Below are 16,729 nucleotides of genomic sequence, written 5' to 3'. Positions count from 1 at the left end.
TAAACGGAATGATCCGTTCTTTTACAAGGGGAACTTGGGTTTGAACGAAGGACCTCTCGATCTGCAGTCGAATGCTCTACCACTGAGCTATTCCCCCTTGTTTAAGGCCGTTAGGTCGATTTAACTAAAATAAACGGAATGATCCGTGCTGTTACAGGGGGAACTTGGGCTTGAACCAAGGACCTCTCGATCTGCAGTCGAATGCTCTACCACTGAGCTTTTCCCCCTTTTCCAGAACCGTAATGTCGATTTAACCAAAATAAACGAAATGATCCGTGCTGTTACAGGGGGAACTCGGGTTTGAACCAAGGACCTCTCGATCTGCAGTCGAATGCTCTACCACTGAGCTATTCCCCCTTGTTCAAGGCCCCAATGTCGATTTAACTAAAATAAACGTAATGATCCGTGCTGTTACAGGGGGAACTTGGGTTTGAACCAAGGACCTCTCGATCTGCAGTCGAATGCTCTACCACCGAGCTATTCCCCCTTGTTCCAGGCCGTTATATCGATTTAACTAAAATAAACGAAATGATTCGTGCTGTTACAGGGGGAACTCGGGCTTGAACCAAGGACCTCTCGATCTGCAGTCGAATGCTCTACCACTGAGCTACTACCCCTTGTTCAAGGCCCCAAGGTCGATTTAACTAAAATAAACGGAATGATCCGTGCTGTTACAGGGGGAATTCGGGTTTTTAACGAAGGACCTCTCGATCTGCAGTAAATGCTCTACCACTGAGCTATTCCCCCTTGTTCAGAACCGTAATGTCGATTTAACCAAAATAAACGAAATGATCCGTGCTGTTACAGGGGGAACTCGGGTTTAAACCAAGGACCTCTCGATCTGCAGTCGAATGCTCTACCACTGAGCTATTACCCCTTGTTCAAGGCCCCAAAGTCGATTTAACTAAAAAAAACGGAATGATCCGTGCTGTTACAGGGGGAACTCGGGTTTGAACCAAGGACCTCTCGATCTGCAGTCGAATGCTCTACCACTGAGCTATTCCCCCTTGTTCATAGCCGTAATGTCGATTTAACTAAAATAAACGGAATGATCCGTGCTATTACAGGGGGAACTCCGGTTTGAACCAAGGACCTCTCGATCTGCAGTCGAATGCTCTACCACTGAGCTATTCCCTTTTGTTCAGAGCCGTAATGTCGATTTAACTAAAATAAACGGAATGATCCGTGCAGTTACAGGGGAACTCGCGTTTGAACGAAGGACCTCTCGATCTGCAGTCGAATGCTCTACCACTGAGCTATTCCCCCTTGTTCAAGGCCGTTATATCGATTTAACTAAAATAAACGGAATGATCCGTGCTGTTACAGGGGGAATTCGGGTTTTAAACGAAGGACCTCTCGATCTGCAGTAAATGCTCTACCACTGAGCTATTCCCCCTTGTTCAGAACCGTAATGTCGATTTAACAAAAATAAACGAAATGATCCGTGCTGTTACAGGGGGAACTCGGGTTTGAACCAAGGACCTCTCGATCTGCAGCCGAATGCTCTACCACTGAGCTATTCCCCCTTGTTCATAGCCGTAATGTCGATTTAACTAAAATAAACGGAATGATCCGTGCTTTTAGAGGGGGAACTTGGGTTTGAACCAAGGACCTCTCGATCTTCAGTCGAATGCTCTACCACTGAGCTATTCCCCCTTGTTCAAGGCCCCAAAGTCGATTTAACTAAAATAAACGGAATGATCCGTTCTTTTACAAGGGGAACTTGGGTTTGAACGAAGATCCTCTCGATCTGCAGTCGAATGCTCTACCACTGAGCTATTCCACCTTGTTCAAGGCCGTTATGTCGATTTAAATAAAATAAACGGAATGATCCGTGCTGTTACAGGGGGAACTTGGGTTTGAACCAAGGACCTCTCGATCTGCAGTCGAATGCTCTACCACTGAGCTATTCCCCCCTTTTCAGAACCGTAATGTCGATTTAACCAAAATAAACGAAATGATCCGTGCTGTTACAGGGGGAACTCGGGTTTGAACCAAGGACCTCTCGATCTGCAGTCGAATGCTCTACCACTGAGCTATTCCCCCTTGTTCATAGCCGTAATGTCGATTTAACTAAAATAAACGGTATGATCCGTGCTTTTACAGTGGGAACTTGGGTTTGAAAGAAGGACCTCTCGATCTGCAGTCGAATGCTCTACAACTGAGCTAGTCCCTCTTGTTCAGAACCGTAATGTCGATTTAACCAAAATAAACGAAATGATCCGTGCTGTTACAGGGGGAACTCGGGTTTGAACCAAGGACCTCTCGATCTGCAGTCGAATGCTCTACAACTGAGCTATTACCCCTTGTTCATAGCCGTAATGTCGATTTAACTAAAATAAACGGAATGACCCGTGATGTTAAAGGGGGAACTCGGTTTTGAACCAAGGACCTCTCGATCTACAGTCGAATGCTCTACCACTGAGCTATTCCCCCTTTTTCAGAACCGTAATGTCTATTTAACCAAAATAAACGAAATGATCCGTGCTGTTACAGGGGGAACTCGGGTTAGAACCAAGGACCTCTCGATCTGCAGTCGAATGCTCTACCACTGAGCTATTCCCCCCTTTTCAGAACCGTAATGTCGATTTAACCAAAATAAACGAAATGATCCGTGCTGTTACAGGGGGAACTCGGGTTTGAACCAAGGACCTCTCGATCTGCAGTCGAATGCTCTACCACTGAGCTAATCCCCCTTGTTCAAGGCCCCAATGTCGATTTAACTAAAATAAACGTAATGATCCGTGCTGTTACAGGGGGAATTTGGGTTTGAACCAAGGACCTCTCGATCTGCAGTCGAATGCTCTACCACTGAGCTATTCCCTTTTGTTCAGAGCCGTGATGTCGATTTAACTAAAATAAACGGAATGATCCGTGCAGTTACAGGGGAACTCGCGTTTGAACGAAGGACCTCTCGATCTGCAGTCGAATGCTCTACCACTGAGCTATTCCCCCTTGTTCAAGGCCGTTATATCGATTTAACTAAAATAAACGAAATGATCCGTGCTGTTACAGGGGGAACTCGGGTTTGAACCAAGGACCTCTCGATCTGCAGTCGAATGCTCTACCACTGAGCTATTCCCCATGTTCATAGCCGTAATGTCGATTTAACTAAAATAAACGGAATGATCCGTGCTTTTACAGGGGGAACTTGGGTTTGAAAGAACGACCTCTCGATCTGCAGTCGAATGCTGTACAACTGAGCTAGTCCCCCTTGTTTAGAACCGTAATGTCGATTTAACCAAAATAAACGAAATGATCCGTGCTATTACAGGGGGAACTCGGGTTTAAACCAAGGACCTCTCGATCTGCAGTCGAATGCTCTACCACTGAGCTATTACCCCTTGTTCAAGGCCCCAAAGTCGATTTAACTAAAATAAACGGAATGATCCGTGCTGTTACAGGGGGAATTCGGGTTTTTAACGAAGGACCTCTCGATCTGCAGTAAATGCTCTACCACTGAGCTACTCCCCCTTGTTCAGAACCGTAATGTCGATTTAACAAAAATAAACGAAATGGTCCGTGCTGTTACAGGGGGAACTCGGGTTTGAACCAAGGACCTCTCGATCTGCAGTCGAATGCTCTACCACTGAGCTATTCCCCCTTGTTCATAGCCGTAATGTCGATTTAACTAAAATAAACGGTATGATCCGAGCTTTTACAGTGGGAACTTGGGTTTGAAAGAAGGACCTCTCGATCTGCAGTCGAATGCTCTACAACTGAGCTAGTCCCTCTTGTTCAGAACCGTAATGTCGATTTAACCAAAATAAACGAAATGATCCGTGCTGTTACAGGGGGAACTCGGGTTTGAACCAAGGACCTCTCGATCTGCAGTCGAATGCTCTACAACTGAGCTATTACCCCTTGTTCATAGCCGTAATGTCGATTTAACTAAAATAAACGGAATGACCCGTGATGTTAAAGGGGGAACTCGGGTTTGAACCAAGGACCTCTCGATCTACAGTCGAATGCTCTACCACTGAGCTATTCCCCCTTTTTCAGAACCGTAATGTCTATTTAACCAAAATAAACGAAATGATCCGTGCTGTTACAGGGGGAACTCGGGTTTGAACCAAGGACCTCTCGATCTGCAGTCGAATGCTCTACCACTGAGCTATTCCCCCTTGTTAAAGGCTCCAATGTCGATTTAACTAAAATAAACGTAATGATCCGTGCTGTTACAGGGGGAACTTGGGTTTGAACCAAGCACCTCTCGATCTGCAGTCGAATGTTCTACCACTTAGCTATTCCCCCTTGTAAAAGGCCGTAATGTCGGTTTAACTAAAATAAACGGAATGATCCGTGCTATTGCAGGGGGAACTCCGGTTTGAACCAAGGACCTCTCGATCTGCAGTCGAATGCTCTACCACTGAGCTATTCCCTTTTGTTCAGAGCCGTGATGTCGATTTAACTAAAATAAACGGAATGATCCGTGCAGTTACGGGGGAACTCGCGTTTGAACGAAGGACCTCTCGATCTGCAGTCGAATGCTCTACCACTGAGCTATTCCCCCTTGTTCAAGGCCGTTATATCGATTTAACTAAAATAAACGAAATGATCCGTGCTGTTACAGGGGGAACTCGGGTTTGAAGCAAGGACCTCTCGATCTGCAGTCGAATGCTCTACCACTGAGCTATTCGCCTTGTTCATAGCCGTAATGTCGATTTAACTAAAATAAACGGAATGATCCGTGCTTTTACAGGGGGAACTTGGGTTTGAAAGAAGGACCTCTCGATCTGCAGTCGAATGCTGTACAACTGAGCTAGTCCCCCTTGTTCAGAACCGTAATGTCGATTTAACCAAAATAAACGAAATGATCCGTGCTGTTACAGGGGGAACTCGGGTTTAAACCAAGGACCTCTCGATCTGCAGTCGAATGCTATACCACTGAGCTATTCCCCCTTGTTTATAGCCGTAATGTCGATTTAACTAAAATAAACGGTATGATCCGTGCTTTTACAGTGGGAACTTGGGTTTGAAAGAAGGACCTCTCGATCTGCAGTCGAATGCTCTACAACTGAGCTAGTCCCTCTTGTTCAGAACCGTAATGTCGATTTAACTAAAATAAACGGAATGACCCGTGATGTTAAAGGGGGAACTCGGGTTTGAACCAAGGACCTCTCGATCTGCAGTCGAATGCTCTACCACTAAGCTATTCCCCCTTTTTCAGAACCGTAATGTCGATTTAACCAAAATAAACGAAATGATCCGTGCTATTACAGGGGGAACTCGGGTTTGAACCAAGGACCTCTCGATCTGCAGTCGAATGCTCTACCACTGAGCTATTCCCCCTTGTTCAAGGCCCAATGTCGATTTAACTAAAATAAACGTAATGATCCGTGCTGTTACAGGGGGAACTTGGGTTTGAACCAAGGACCTCTCTATCTGCAGTCGAATGCTCTACCACTTAGCTATTCCCCCTTGTAAAAGGCCGTAATGTCGGTTTAACTAAAATAAACGGAATGATCCGTGCTATTACAGGGGGAACTCCGGTTTGAACCAAGGACCTCTCGATCTGCAGTCGAATGCTCTACCACTGAGCTATTCCCTTTTGTTCAGAGCCGTAATGTCGATTTAACTAAAATAAACGGAATGATCCGTGCAGTTACAGGGGAACTCGCGTTTGAACGAAGGACCTCTCGATCTGCAGTCGAATGCTCTACCACTGAGCTATTCCCCCTTGTTCAAGGCCGTTATATCGATTTAACTAAAAAAAACGAAATGATCCGTGCTGTTACAGGGGGAACTCGGGTTTGAACCAAGGACCTCTCGATCTGCAGTCGAATGCTCTACCACTGAGCCATTCCCCTTGTTCATAGCCGTAATGTCGATTTAACTAAAATAAACGGAATGATCCGTGCTTTTACAGGGGGAACTTGGGTTTGAAAGAAGGACCTCTCGATCTGCAGTCGAATGCTCTACAACTGAGCTAGTCCCTCTTGTTCAGAACCGTAATGTCGATTTAACTAAAATAAACGGAATGACCCGTGATGTTAAAGGGGGAACTCGGGTTTGAACCAAGGACCTCTCGATCTGCAGTCGAATGCTCTACCACTAAGCTATTCCCCCTTTTTCAGAACCGTAATGTCGATTTAACCAAAATAAACGAAATGATCCGTGCTATTACAGGGGGAACTCGGGTTTGAACCAAGGACCTCTCGATCTGCAGTAAATGCTCTACCACTGAGCTACTCCCCCTTGTTCAGAACCGTAATGTCGATTTAACAAAAATAAACGAAATGATCCGTGCTGTTACAGGGGGAACTCGGGTTTGAACCAAGGACCTCTCGATCTGCAGTCGAATGCTCTACCACTGAGCTATTCCCCCTTGTTCATAGCCGTAATGTCGATTTAACTAAAATAAACGGTATGATCCGAGCTTTTACAGTGGGAACTTGGGTTTGAAAGAAGGACCTCTCGATCTGCAGTCGAATGCTGTACAACTGAGCTAGTCCCCCTTGTTCAGAACCGTAATGTCGATTTAACCAAAATAAACGAAATGATCCGTGCTGTTACAGGGGGAACTCGGGTTTAAACCAAGGACCTCTCGATTTGCAATCGATTGCTCTACCACTGAGCTATTACCCCTTGTTCAAGGCCCCAAAGTCGATTTAACTAATATAAACGGAATGATCCGTGCTGTTACAGGGGGAACTCGGGTTTGAACCAAGGACCTCTCGATCTGCAGTCGAATGCTATACCACTGAGCTATTCCCCCTTGTTTATAGCCGTTATGTCGATTTAACTAAAATAAACGGTATGATCCGTGCTTTTACAGTGGGAACTTGGGTTTGAAAGAAGGACCTCTCGATCTGCAGTCGAATGCTCTACAACTGAGCTAGTCCCTCTTGTTCAGAACCGTAATGTCGATTTAACTAAAATAAACGGAATGACCCGTGATGTTAAAGGGGGAACTCGCGTTTGAACCAAGGACCTCTCGATCTGCAGTCGAATGCTCTACCACTAAGCTATTCCCCCTTTTTCAGAACCGTAATGTCCATTTAACCAAAATAAACGAAATGATCCGTGCTATTACAGGGGGAACTCGGGTTTGAACCAAGGACCTCTCGATCTGCAGTAAATGCTCTACCACTGAGCTACTCCCCCTTGTTCAGAACCGTAATGTCGATTTAACAAAAATAAACGAAATGATCCGTGCTGTTACAGGGCGAACTCGGGTTTGAACCAAGGACCTCTCGATCTGCAGTCGAATGCTCTACCACTGAGCTATTCCCCCTTGTTCATAGCCGTAATGTCGATTTAACTAAAATAAACGGTATGATCCGAGCTTTTACAGTGGGAACTTGGGTTTGAAAGAAGGACCTCTCGATCTGCAGTCGAATGCTCTACAACTGAGCTAGTCCCTCTTGTTCAGAACCGTAATGTCGATTTAACCAAAATAAACGAAATGATCCGTGCTGTTACAGGGGGAACTCGGGTTTGAACCAAGGACCTCTCGATCTGCAGTCGAATGCTCTACAACTGAGCTATTACCCCTTGTTCATAGCCGTAATGTCGATTTAACTAAAATAAACGGAATGACCCGTGATGTTAAAGGGGGAACTCGGGTTTGAACCAAGGACCTCTCGATCTACAGTCGAATGCTCTACCACTGAGCTATTCCCCCTTTTTCAGAACCGTAATGTCTATTTAACCAAAATAAACGAAATGATCCGTGCTGTTACAGGGGGAACTCGGGTTTGAACCAAGGACCTCTCGATCTGCAGTCGAATGCTCTACCACTGAGCTATTACCCCTTGTTAAAGGCTCCAATGTCGATTTAACTAAAATAAACGTAATGATCCGTGCTGTTACAGGGGGAACTTGGGTTTGAACCAAGCACCTCTCCATCTGCAGTCGAATGTTCTACCACTTAGCTATTCCCCCTTGTAAAAGGCCGTAATGTCGGTTTAACTAAAATAAACGGAATGATCCGTGCTATTGCAGGGGGAACTCCGGTTTGAACCAAGGACCTCTCGATCTGCAGTCGAATGCTCTACCACTGAGCTATTCCCTTTTGTTCAGAGCCGTGATGTCGATTTAACTAAAATAAACGGAATGATCCGTGCAGTTACGGGGGAACTCGCGTTTGAACGAAGGACCTCTCGATCTGCAGTCGAATGCTCTACCACTGAGCTATTCCCCCTTGTTCAAGGCCGTTATATCGATTTAACTAAAATAAACGAAATGATCCGTGCTGTTACAGGGGGAACTCGGGTTTGAAGCAAGGACCTCTCGATCTGCAGTCGAATGCTCTACCACTGAGCTATTCCCCTTGTTCATAGCCGTAATGTCGATTTAACTAAAATAAACGGAATGATCCGTGCTTTTACAGGGGGAACTTGGGTTTGAAAGAAGGACCTCTCGATCTGCAGTCGAATGCTGTACAACTGAGCTAGTCCCCCTTGTTCAGAACCGTAATGTCGATTTAACCAAAATAAACGAAATGATCCGTGCTGTTACAGGGGGAACTCGGGTTTAAACCAAGGACCTCTCGATTTGCAGTCGATTGCTCTACCACTGAGCTATTACCCCTTGTTCAAGGCCCCAAAGTCGATTTAACTAATATAAACGGAATGATCCGTGCTGTTACAGGGGGAACTCGGGTTTGAACCAAGGACCTCTCGATCTGCAGTCGAATGCTATACCACTGAGCTATTCCCCCTTGTTTATAGCCGTAATGTCGATTTAACTAAAATAAACGGTATGATCCGTGCTTTTACAGTGGGAACTTGGGTTTGAAAGAAGGACCTCTCGATCTGCAGTCGAATGCTCTACAACTGAGCTAGTCCCTCTTGTTCAGAACCGTAATGTCGATTTAACTAAAATAAACGGAATGACCCGTGATGTTAAAGGGGGAACTCGGGTTTGAACCAAGGACCTCTCGATCTGCAGTCGAATGCTCTACCACTAAGCTATTCCCCCTTTTTCAGAACCGTAATGTCGATTTAACCAAAATAAACGAAATGATCCGTGCTATTACAGGGGGAACTCGGGTTTGAACCAAGGACCTCTCGATCTGCAGTAAATGCTCTACCACTGAGCTACTCCCCCTGGTTCAGAACCGTAATGTCGATTTAACAAAAATAAACGAAATGATCCGTGCTGTTACAGGGGGAACTCGGGTTTGAACCAAGGACCTCTCGATCTGCAGTCGAATGCTCTACCACTGAGCTATTCCCCCTTGTTCATAGCCGTAATGTCGATTTAACTAAAATAAACGGTATGATCCGAGCTTTTACAGTGGGAACTTGGGTTTGAAAGAAGGACCTCTCGATCTGCAGTCGAATGCTGTACAACTGAGCTAGTCCCCCTTGTTCAGAACCGTAATGTCGATTTAACCAAAATAAACGAAATGATCCGTGCTGTTACAGGGGGAACTCGGGTTTAAACCAAGGACCTCTCGATTTGCAATCGATTGCTCTACCACTGAGCTATTACCCCTTGTTCAAGGCCCCAAAGTCGATTTAACTAATATAAACGGAATGATCCGTGCTGTTACAGGGGGAACTCGGGTTTGAACCAAGGACCTCTCGATCTGCAGTCGAATGCTATACCACTGAGCTATTCCCCCTTGTTTATAGCCGTTATGTCGATTTAACTAAAATAAACGGTATGATCCGTGCTTTTACAGTGGGAACTTGGGTTTGAAAGAAGGACCTCTCGATCTGCAGTCGAATGCTCTACAACTGAGCTAGTCCCTCTTGTTCAGAACCGTAATGTCGATTTAACTAAAATAAACGGAATGACCCGTGATGTTAAAGGGGGAACTCGGGTTTGAACCAAGGACCTCTCGATCTGCAGTCGAATGCTCTACCACTAAGCTATTCCCCCTTTTTCAGAACCGTAATGTCGATTTAACCAAAATAAACGAAATGATCCGTGCTATTACAGGGGGAACTCGGGTTTGAACCAAGGACCTCTCGATCTGCAGTAAATGCTCTACCACTGAGCTACTCCCCCTTGTTCAGAACCGTAATGTCGATTTAACAAAAATAAACGAAATGATCCGTGCTGTTACAGGGCGAACTCGGGTTTGAACCAAGGACCTCTCGATCTGCAGTCGAATGCTCTACCACTGAGCTATTCCCCCTTGTTCATAGCCGTAATGTCGATTTAACTAAAATAAACGGTATGATCCGAGCTTTTACAGTGGGAACTTGGGTTTGAAAGAAGGACCTCTCGATCTGCAGTCGAATGCTCTACAACTGAGCTAGTCCCTCTTGTTCAGAACCGTAATGTCGATTTAACCAAAATAAACGAAATGATCCGTGCTGTTACAGGGGGAACTCGGGTTTGAACCAAGGACCTCTCGATCTGCAGTCGAATGCTCTACAACTGAGCTATTACCCCTTGTTCATAGCCGTAATGTCGATTTAACTAAAATAAACGGAATGACCCGTGATGTTAAAGGGGGAACTCGGGTTTGAACCAAGGACCTCTCGATCTACAGTCGAATGCTCTACCACTGAGCTATTCCCCCTTTTTCAGAACCGTAATGTCTATTTAACCAAAATAAACGAAATGATCCGTGCTGTTACAGGGGGAACTCGGGTTTGAACCAAGGACCTCTCGATCTGCAGTCGAATGCTCTACCACTGAGCTATTACCCCTTGTTAAAGGCTCCAATGTCGATTTAACTAAAATAAACGTAATGATCCGTGCTGTTACAGGGGGAACTTGGGTTTGAACCAAGCACCTCTCCATCTGCAGTCGAATGTTCTACCACTTAGCTATTCCCCCTTGTAAAAGGCCGTAATGTCGGTTTAACTAAAATAAACGGAATGATCCGTGCTATTGCAGGGGGAACTCCGGTTTGAACCAAGGACCTCTCGATCTGCAGTCGAATGCTCTACCACTGAGCTATTCCCTTTTGTTCAGAGCCGTGATGTCGATTTAACTAAAATAAACGGAATGATCCGTGCAGTTACGGGGGAACTCGCGTTTGAACGAAGGACCTCTCGATCTGCAGTCGAATGCTCTACCACTGAGCTATTCCCCCTTGTTCAAGGCCGTTATATCGATTTAACTAAAATAAACGAAATGATCCGTGCTGTTACAGGGGGAACTCGGGTTTGAAGCAAGGACCTCTCGATCTGCAGTCGAATGCTCTACCACTGAGCTATTCCCCTTGTTCATAGCCGTAATGTCGATTTAACTAAAATAAACGGAATGATCCGTGCTTTTACAGGGGGAACTTGGGTTTGAAAGAAGGACCTCTCGATCTGCAGTCGAATGCTGTACAACTGAGCTAGTCCCCCTTGTTCAGAACCGTAATGTCGATTTAACCAAAATAAACGAAATGATCCGTGCTGTTACAGGGGGAACTCGGGTTTAAACCAAGGACCTCTCGATTTGCAGTCGATTGCTCTACCACTGAGCTATTACCCCTTGTTCAAGGCCCCAAAGTCGATTTAACTAATATAAACGGAATGATCCGTGCTGTTACAGGGGGAACTCGGGTTTGAACCAAGGACCTCTCGATCTGCAGTCGAATGCTATACCACTGAGCTATTCCCCCTTGTTTATAGCCGTAATGTCGATTTAACTAAAATAAACGGTATGATCCGTGCTTTTACAGTGGGAACTTGGGTTTGAAAGAAGGACCTCTCGATCTGCAGTCGAATGCTCTACAACTGAGCTAGTCCCTCTTGTTCAGAACCGTAATGTCGATTTAACTAAAATAAACGGAATGACCCGTGATGTTAAAGGGGGAACTCGGGTTTGAACCAAGGACCTCTCGATCTGCAGTCGAATGCTCTACCACTAAGCTATTCCCCCTTTTTCAGAACCGTAATGTCGATTTAACCAAAATAAACGAAATGATCCGTGCTATTACAGGGGGAACTCGGGTTTGAACCAAGGACCTCTCGATCTGCAGTCGAATGCTCTACCACTGAGCTATTCCCCCTTGTTCAAGGCCCAATGTCGATTTAACTAAAATAAACGTAATGATCCGTGCTGTTACAGGGGGAACTTGGGTTTGAACCAAGGACCTCTCTATCTGCAGTCGAATGCTCTACCACTTAGCTATTCCCCCTTGTAAAAGGCCGTAATGTCGGTTTAACTAAAATAAACGGAATGATCCGTGCTATTACAGGGGGAACTCCGGTTTGAACCAAGGACCTCTCGATCTGCAGTCGAATGCTCTACCACTGAGCTATTCCCTTTTGTTCAGAGCCGTAATGTCGATTTAATTAAATTAAACGGAATGATCCGTGCAGTTACAGGGGAACTCGCGTTTGAACGAAGGACCTCTCGATCTGCAGTCGAATGCTCTACCACTGAGCTATTCCCCCTTGTTCAAGGCCGTTATATCGATTTAACTAAAATAAACGAAATGATCCGTGCTGTTACAGGGGGAACTCGGGTTTGAACCAAGGACCTCTCGATCTGCAGTCGAATGCTCTACCACTGAGCTATTCCCCTTGTTCATAGCCGTAATGTCGATTTAACTAAAATAAACGGAATGATCCGTGCTTTTACAGGGGGAACTTGGGTTTGAAAGAAGGACCTCTCGATCTGCAGTCGAATGCTGTACAACTGAGCTAGTTCCCCTTGTTCAGAACCGTAATGTCGATTTAACCAAAATAAACGAAATGATCCGTGCTGTTACAGGGGGAACTCGGGTTTGAACCAAGGACCTCTCGATCTGCAGTCGAATGCTCTACCACTGAGCTATTCCCCCTTGTTCATAGCCGTAATGTCGATTTAACTAAAATAAACGGAATGACCCGTGATGTTAAAGGGGGAACTCGGGTTTGAACCAAGGACCTCTCGATCTGCAGTCGAATGCTCTACCACTGAGCTATTACCCCTTGCTCAAGGCCCCAAAGTCGATTTAACTAAAATAAACGGAATGATCCGTGCTGTTACAGGGGGAAATCGGGTTTTTAACGAAGGACCTCTCGATCTGCAGTAAATGCTCTACCACTGAGTTACTCCCCCTTGTTCAGAACCGTAATGTCGATTTAACAAAAATTAACGAAATGATCCGTGCTGTTACAGGGGGAACTCGGGTTTGAACCAAGGACCTCTCGATCTGCAGTCGAATGCTCTACCACTGAGCTATTCCCCCTTGTTTATAGCCGTAATGTCGATTTAACTAAAATAAACGGTATGATCCGTGCTTTTACAGTGGGAACTTGGGTTTGAAAGAAGGACCTCTCGATCTGCAGTCGAATGCTCTACAACTAAGCTAGTCCCTCTTGTTCAGAACCGTAATGTCGATTTAACCAAAATAAACGAAATGATCCGTGCTGTTACAGGGGGAACTCGGTTTTGAACCAAGGACCTCTCGATCTGCAGTCGAATGCTCTACCACTGAGCTATTCCCCCTTGTTCAAAACCGTAATGTCGATTTAACCAAAATAAACGAAGTGATGCGTGCTGTTACAGGGGGAACTCGGGTTTGAACCAAGGACCTCTCGATCTGCAGTCGAATGCTCTTCCACTGAGCTATTCCCCCTTGTTCACAGCCGTAATGTCGATTTAACTAAAATAAACGGAATGATCCGTGTTGTTACAGGGGGAACTCGGGTTTGAACGAAGGACCTCTTGATCTGCAGTCGAATGCTCTACCACTGAGCTATTCCCCCTTGTTCAAGGCCGTTATGTCGATTTAACTAAAATAAACGGAATTAACCGTGCTGTTACAGGGAGAACCCGGGCTTGAACCAAGGACCTCTCGATCTGCAGTCGAATGCTCTTCCACTGAGCTATTCCCCCTTGTTCACAGCCGTAATGTCGATTTAACTAAAATAAACGGAATGATCCGTGCTGTTACAGGGGGAACTCGGGCTTGAACCAAGGACCTCTCGATCTGCAGTCGAATGCTCTACCACTTAGCTATTCCCTCTTGTACAGAGCCGTAATGTCGATTTAACTAAAATAAACGGAATGATCCGTACTGTTACAGGGGGAACTCGGGTTTGACCCAAGGACCTCTCGATCTGCAGTCGAATGCTCTACCACTGAGCTATTCCCCCTTGTTCAAGGCCCCAAAGTCGATTTAACTAAAATAAACGGAATGATCCGTGATGATACAGGGGGAACTTGGGTTTGAACCAAGGACCTCTCGATCTGCAGTCGAATGCTCTACCACTGAGCTATTCCCCCTTTTTCAGAACCGTAATGTCGATTTAACAAAAATAAACGGAATGATCCGTGCTGTTACAGGGGGAACTCGGGTTTGAACCAAGGACCTCTCGATTTGCAGTCGAATGCTCTACCACTGAGCTATTCCCCCTTGTTCAAGGCCCCAATGTCGATTTAACTAAAATAAACGTAATGTTCCGTGCTGTTACAGGGGGAACTTGGGTTTGAACCAAGGACCTCTCGATCTGCAGTCGAATGCTCTACCACTTAGCTATTCCCCCTTGTAAAAGGCCGTAATGTCGGTTTAACTAAAATAAACGGAATGATCCGTGCTATTACAGGGGGAACTCCGGTTTGAACCAAGGACCTCTCGATCTGCAGTCGAATGCTCTACCACTGAGCTATTCCCTTTTGTTCAGAGGCGTAATGTCGATTTAACTAAAATAAACGGAATGATCCGTGCAGTTACAGGGGAACTCGCGTTTGAACGAAGGACCTCTCGATCTGCAGTCGAATGCTCTACCACTGAGCTATTCCCCCTTGTTCAAGGCCGTTATATCGATTTAACTAAAATAAACGAAATGATCCGTGCTGTTACAGGGGGAACTCGGGTTTGAACCAAGGACCTCTCGATCTGCAGTCGAATGCTCTACCACTGAGCTATTCCCCCTTGTTCACAGCCGTAATGTCGATTTAACTAAAATAAACGGAATGATCCGTGCTGTTACAGGGGGAACTCGGGCTTGAACCAAGGACCTCTCGATCTGCAGTCGAATGCTCTACCACTGAGCTATTCCCCCTTGTTCTTAACCGTAATGTCGATTTAACTAAAATAAACGGAATGATCCGTGCTGTTACAGGGGGAACTCGGGTTTGAACCAAGGACCTCTCGATCTGCAGTCGAATGCTCTACCACTTAGCTATTCCCTTTTGTACAGAGCCGTAATGTCGATTTAACTAAAATAAACGGAATGATCCGTACTGTTACAGGGGGAACTCGGGTTTGACCCAAGGACCTCTCGATCTGCAGTCGAATGCTCTACCACTGAGCTATTCCCCCTTGTTCAAGGCCCCAAAGTCGATTTAACTAAAATAAACGGAATGATCCGTGATGATACAGGGGGAACTTGGGTTTGAACCAAGGACCTCTCGATCTGCAGTCGAATGCTCTACCACTGAGCTATTCCCCCTTTTTCAGAACCGTAATGTCGATTTAACAAAAATAAACGGAATGATCCGTGCTGTTACAGGGGGAACTCGGGTTTGAACCAATGACTTCTCGATTTGCAGTCGAATGCTCTACCACTGATCTATTCCCCCTTGTTCAAGGCCCCAATGTCGATTTAACTAAAATAAACGTAATGTTCCGTGCTGTTACAGGGGGAACTTGGGTTTGAACTAAGGACCTCTCGATCTGCAGTCGAATGCTCTACCACTTAGCTATTCCCCCTTGTAAAAGGCCATAATGTCGGTTTAACTAAAATAAACGGAATGATCCGTGCTATTACAGGGGGAACTCCGGTTTGAACCAAGGACCTCTCGATCTGCAGTCGAATGCTCCACCACTGAGCTATTCCCTTTTGTTCAGAGCCGTAATGTCGATTTAACTAAAATAAACGGAATGATCCGTGCAGTTACAGGGGAACTCGCGTTTGAACGAAGGACCTCTCGATCTGCAGTCGAATGCTCTACCACTGAGCTATTCCCCCTTGTTCAAGGCCGTTATATCGATTTAACTAAAATAAACGAAATGATCCGTGCTGTTACAGAGGGAACTCGGGTTTGAACCAAGGACCTCTCGATCTGCAGTCGAATGCTCTACCACTGAGCTATTCCCCTTGTTCATAGCCGTAATGTCGATTTAACTAAAATAAACGGAATGATCCGTGCTTTTACAGGGGGAACTTGGGTTTGAAAGAAGGACCTCTCGATCTGCAGTCGAATGCTCTACCACTGAGCTATTCCCCCTTTTTCAGAACCGTAATGTCGATTTAACAAAAATAAACGGAATGATCCGTGCTGTTACAGGGGGAACTCGGGTTTGAACCAATGACTTCTCGATTTGCAGTCGAATGCTCTACCACTGAGCTATTCCCCCTTGTTCAAGGCCCCAATGTCGATTTAACTAAAATAAACGTAATGTTCCGTGCTGTTACAGGGGGAACTTGGGTTTGAACTAAGGACCTCTCGATCTGCAGTCGAATGCTCTACCACTTAGCTATTCCCCCTTGTAAAAGGCCATAATGTCGGTTTAACTAAAATAAACGGAATGATCCGTGCTATTACAGGGGGAACTCCGGTTTGAACCAAGGACCTCTCGATCTGCAGTCGAATGCTCCACCACTGAGCTATTCCCTTTTGTTCAGAGCCGTAATGTCGATTTAACTAAAATAAACGGAATGATCCGTGCAGTTACAGGGGAACTCGCGTTTGAACGAAGGACCTCTCGATCTGCAGTCGAATGCTCTACCACTGAGCTATTCCCCCTTGTTCAAGGCCGTTATATCGATTTAACTAAAATAAACGAAATGATCCGTGCTGTTACAGAGGGAACTCGGGTTTGAACCAAGGACCTCTCGATCTGCAGTCGAATGCTCTACCACTGAGCTATTCCCCTTGTTCATAGCCGTAA

General features: G+C 45.5%; 32 non-coding genes across 32 annotated transcripts; all 32 read right to left on the bottom strand.

Annotated features, from left to right (window-relative positions):
* Positions 1–285: 285 nt before the first annotated feature.
* TRNAC-GCA (transfer RNA cysteine (anticodon GCA)) lies at positions 286–357 on the bottom strand. Its single transcript has one exon. It is a non-coding gene; the product is annotated as a tRNA-Cys (tRNA).
* A 578-nt stretch (positions 358–935) lies between these two features.
* Positions 936–1,007, bottom strand: TRNAC-GCA (transfer RNA cysteine (anticodon GCA)). The gene has a single exon. It is a non-coding gene; the product is annotated as a tRNA-Cys (tRNA).
* Positions 1,008–1,454: 447 nt separating this feature from the next.
* TRNAC-GCA (transfer RNA cysteine (anticodon GCA)) lies at positions 1,455–1,526 on the bottom strand. The gene has a single exon. It is a non-coding gene; the product is annotated as a tRNA-Cys (tRNA).
* A 58-nt stretch (positions 1,527–1,584) lies between these two features.
* Positions 1,585–1,656, bottom strand: TRNAF-GAA (transfer RNA phenylalanine (anticodon GAA)). The gene has a single exon. It is a non-coding gene; the product is annotated as a tRNA-Phe (tRNA).
* Positions 1,657–1,844: 188 nt separating this feature from the next.
* TRNAC-GCA (transfer RNA cysteine (anticodon GCA)) lies at positions 1,845–1,916 on the bottom strand. Its single transcript has one exon. It is a non-coding gene; the product is annotated as a tRNA-Cys (tRNA).
* A 58-nt stretch (positions 1,917–1,974) lies between these two features.
* On the bottom strand, positions 1,975–2,046 carry TRNAC-GCA (transfer RNA cysteine (anticodon GCA)). The gene has a single exon. It is a non-coding gene; the product is annotated as a tRNA-Cys (tRNA).
* Positions 2,047–2,364: 318 nt separating this feature from the next.
* Positions 2,365–2,436, bottom strand: TRNAY-GUA (transfer RNA tyrosine (anticodon GUA)). The gene has a single exon. It is a non-coding gene; the product is annotated as a tRNA-Tyr (tRNA).
* A 1,096-nt stretch (positions 2,437–3,532) lies between these two features.
* TRNAC-GCA (transfer RNA cysteine (anticodon GCA)) lies at positions 3,533–3,604 on the bottom strand. Its single transcript has one exon. It is a non-coding gene; the product is annotated as a tRNA-Cys (tRNA).
* A 318-nt stretch (positions 3,605–3,922) lies between these two features.
* On the bottom strand, positions 3,923–3,994 carry TRNAY-GUA (transfer RNA tyrosine (anticodon GUA)). Its single transcript has one exon. It is a non-coding gene; the product is annotated as a tRNA-Tyr (tRNA).
* Positions 3,995–4,052: 58 nt separating this feature from the next.
* TRNAC-GCA (transfer RNA cysteine (anticodon GCA)) lies at positions 4,053–4,124 on the bottom strand. Its single transcript has one exon. It is a non-coding gene; the product is annotated as a tRNA-Cys (tRNA).
* A 966-nt stretch (positions 4,125–5,090) lies between these two features.
* TRNAC-GCA (transfer RNA cysteine (anticodon GCA)) lies at positions 5,091–5,162 on the bottom strand. Its single transcript has one exon. It is a non-coding gene; the product is annotated as a tRNA-Cys (tRNA).
* A 58-nt stretch (positions 5,163–5,220) lies between these two features.
* On the bottom strand, positions 5,221–5,292 carry TRNAC-GCA (transfer RNA cysteine (anticodon GCA)). The gene has a single exon. It is a non-coding gene; the product is annotated as a tRNA-Cys (tRNA).
* A 446-nt stretch (positions 5,293–5,738) lies between these two features.
* Positions 5,739–5,810, bottom strand: TRNAC-GCA (transfer RNA cysteine (anticodon GCA)). Its single transcript has one exon. It is a non-coding gene; the product is annotated as a tRNA-Cys (tRNA).
* A 187-nt stretch (positions 5,811–5,997) lies between these two features.
* On the bottom strand, positions 5,998–6,069 carry TRNAC-GCA (transfer RNA cysteine (anticodon GCA)). The gene has a single exon. It is a non-coding gene; the product is annotated as a tRNA-Cys (tRNA).
* Positions 6,070–6,256: 187 nt separating this feature from the next.
* On the bottom strand, positions 6,257–6,328 carry TRNAC-GCA (transfer RNA cysteine (anticodon GCA)). The gene has a single exon. It is a non-coding gene; the product is annotated as a tRNA-Cys (tRNA).
* A 1,227-nt stretch (positions 6,329–7,555) lies between these two features.
* Positions 7,556–7,627, bottom strand: TRNAY-GUA (transfer RNA tyrosine (anticodon GUA)). The gene has a single exon. It is a non-coding gene; the product is annotated as a tRNA-Tyr (tRNA).
* A 1,226-nt stretch (positions 7,628–8,853) lies between these two features.
* TRNAC-GCA (transfer RNA cysteine (anticodon GCA)) lies at positions 8,854–8,925 on the bottom strand. The gene has a single exon. It is a non-coding gene; the product is annotated as a tRNA-Cys (tRNA).
* Positions 8,926–9,112: 187 nt separating this feature from the next.
* On the bottom strand, positions 9,113–9,184 carry TRNAC-GCA (transfer RNA cysteine (anticodon GCA)). Its single transcript has one exon. It is a non-coding gene; the product is annotated as a tRNA-Cys (tRNA).
* Positions 9,185–9,762: 578 nt separating this feature from the next.
* Positions 9,763–9,834, bottom strand: TRNAC-GCA (transfer RNA cysteine (anticodon GCA)). Its single transcript has one exon. It is a non-coding gene; the product is annotated as a tRNA-Cys (tRNA).
* Positions 9,835–10,411: 577 nt separating this feature from the next.
* Positions 10,412–10,483, bottom strand: TRNAY-GUA (transfer RNA tyrosine (anticodon GUA)). Its single transcript has one exon. It is a non-coding gene; the product is annotated as a tRNA-Tyr (tRNA).
* A 1,226-nt stretch (positions 10,484–11,709) lies between these two features.
* On the bottom strand, positions 11,710–11,781 carry TRNAC-GCA (transfer RNA cysteine (anticodon GCA)). The gene has a single exon. It is a non-coding gene; the product is annotated as a tRNA-Cys (tRNA).
* Positions 11,782–11,839: 58 nt separating this feature from the next.
* TRNAC-GCA (transfer RNA cysteine (anticodon GCA)) lies at positions 11,840–11,911 on the bottom strand. Its single transcript has one exon. It is a non-coding gene; the product is annotated as a tRNA-Cys (tRNA).
* Positions 11,912–12,357: 446 nt separating this feature from the next.
* TRNAC-GCA (transfer RNA cysteine (anticodon GCA)) lies at positions 12,358–12,429 on the bottom strand. The gene has a single exon. It is a non-coding gene; the product is annotated as a tRNA-Cys (tRNA).
* A 187-nt stretch (positions 12,430–12,616) lies between these two features.
* TRNAC-GCA (transfer RNA cysteine (anticodon GCA)) lies at positions 12,617–12,688 on the bottom strand. The gene has a single exon. It is a non-coding gene; the product is annotated as a tRNA-Cys (tRNA).
* Positions 12,689–13,006: 318 nt separating this feature from the next.
* Positions 13,007–13,078, bottom strand: TRNAC-GCA (transfer RNA cysteine (anticodon GCA)). The gene has a single exon. It is a non-coding gene; the product is annotated as a tRNA-Cys (tRNA).
* Positions 13,079–13,266: 188 nt separating this feature from the next.
* On the bottom strand, positions 13,267–13,338 carry TRNAC-GCA (transfer RNA cysteine (anticodon GCA)). The gene has a single exon. It is a non-coding gene; the product is annotated as a tRNA-Cys (tRNA).
* Positions 13,339–13,396: 58 nt separating this feature from the next.
* On the bottom strand, positions 13,397–13,468 carry TRNAC-GCA (transfer RNA cysteine (anticodon GCA)). The gene has a single exon. It is a non-coding gene; the product is annotated as a tRNA-Cys (tRNA).
* A 578-nt stretch (positions 13,469–14,046) lies between these two features.
* Positions 14,047–14,118, bottom strand: TRNAC-GCA (transfer RNA cysteine (anticodon GCA)). Its single transcript has one exon. It is a non-coding gene; the product is annotated as a tRNA-Cys (tRNA).
* Positions 14,119–14,176: 58 nt separating this feature from the next.
* Positions 14,177–14,248, bottom strand: TRNAC-GCA (transfer RNA cysteine (anticodon GCA)). The gene has a single exon. It is a non-coding gene; the product is annotated as a tRNA-Cys (tRNA).
* A 447-nt stretch (positions 14,249–14,695) lies between these two features.
* TRNAC-GCA (transfer RNA cysteine (anticodon GCA)) lies at positions 14,696–14,767 on the bottom strand. Its single transcript has one exon. It is a non-coding gene; the product is annotated as a tRNA-Cys (tRNA).
* A 58-nt stretch (positions 14,768–14,825) lies between these two features.
* Positions 14,826–14,897, bottom strand: TRNAC-GCA (transfer RNA cysteine (anticodon GCA)). The gene has a single exon. It is a non-coding gene; the product is annotated as a tRNA-Cys (tRNA).
* Positions 14,898–15,215: 318 nt separating this feature from the next.
* TRNAC-GCA (transfer RNA cysteine (anticodon GCA)) lies at positions 15,216–15,287 on the bottom strand. Its single transcript has one exon. It is a non-coding gene; the product is annotated as a tRNA-Cys (tRNA).
* Positions 15,288–16,729: the final 1,442 nt, after the last annotated feature.

Source organism: Phalangium opilio, unplaced genomic scaffold, assembly GCF_054372755.1.
Source record: "Phalangium opilio isolate 3A_F unplaced genomic scaffold, DU_Popi_V2 ptg000230l_1, whole genome shotgun sequence".
Taxonomy (NCBI): Eukaryota; Metazoa; Arthropoda; class Arachnida; order Opiliones; family Phalangiidae; genus Phalangium; species Phalangium opilio.
Note: the sequence above shows the minus strand (reverse complement) of the source record. Positions and strands in the feature narration are given on the sequence as shown.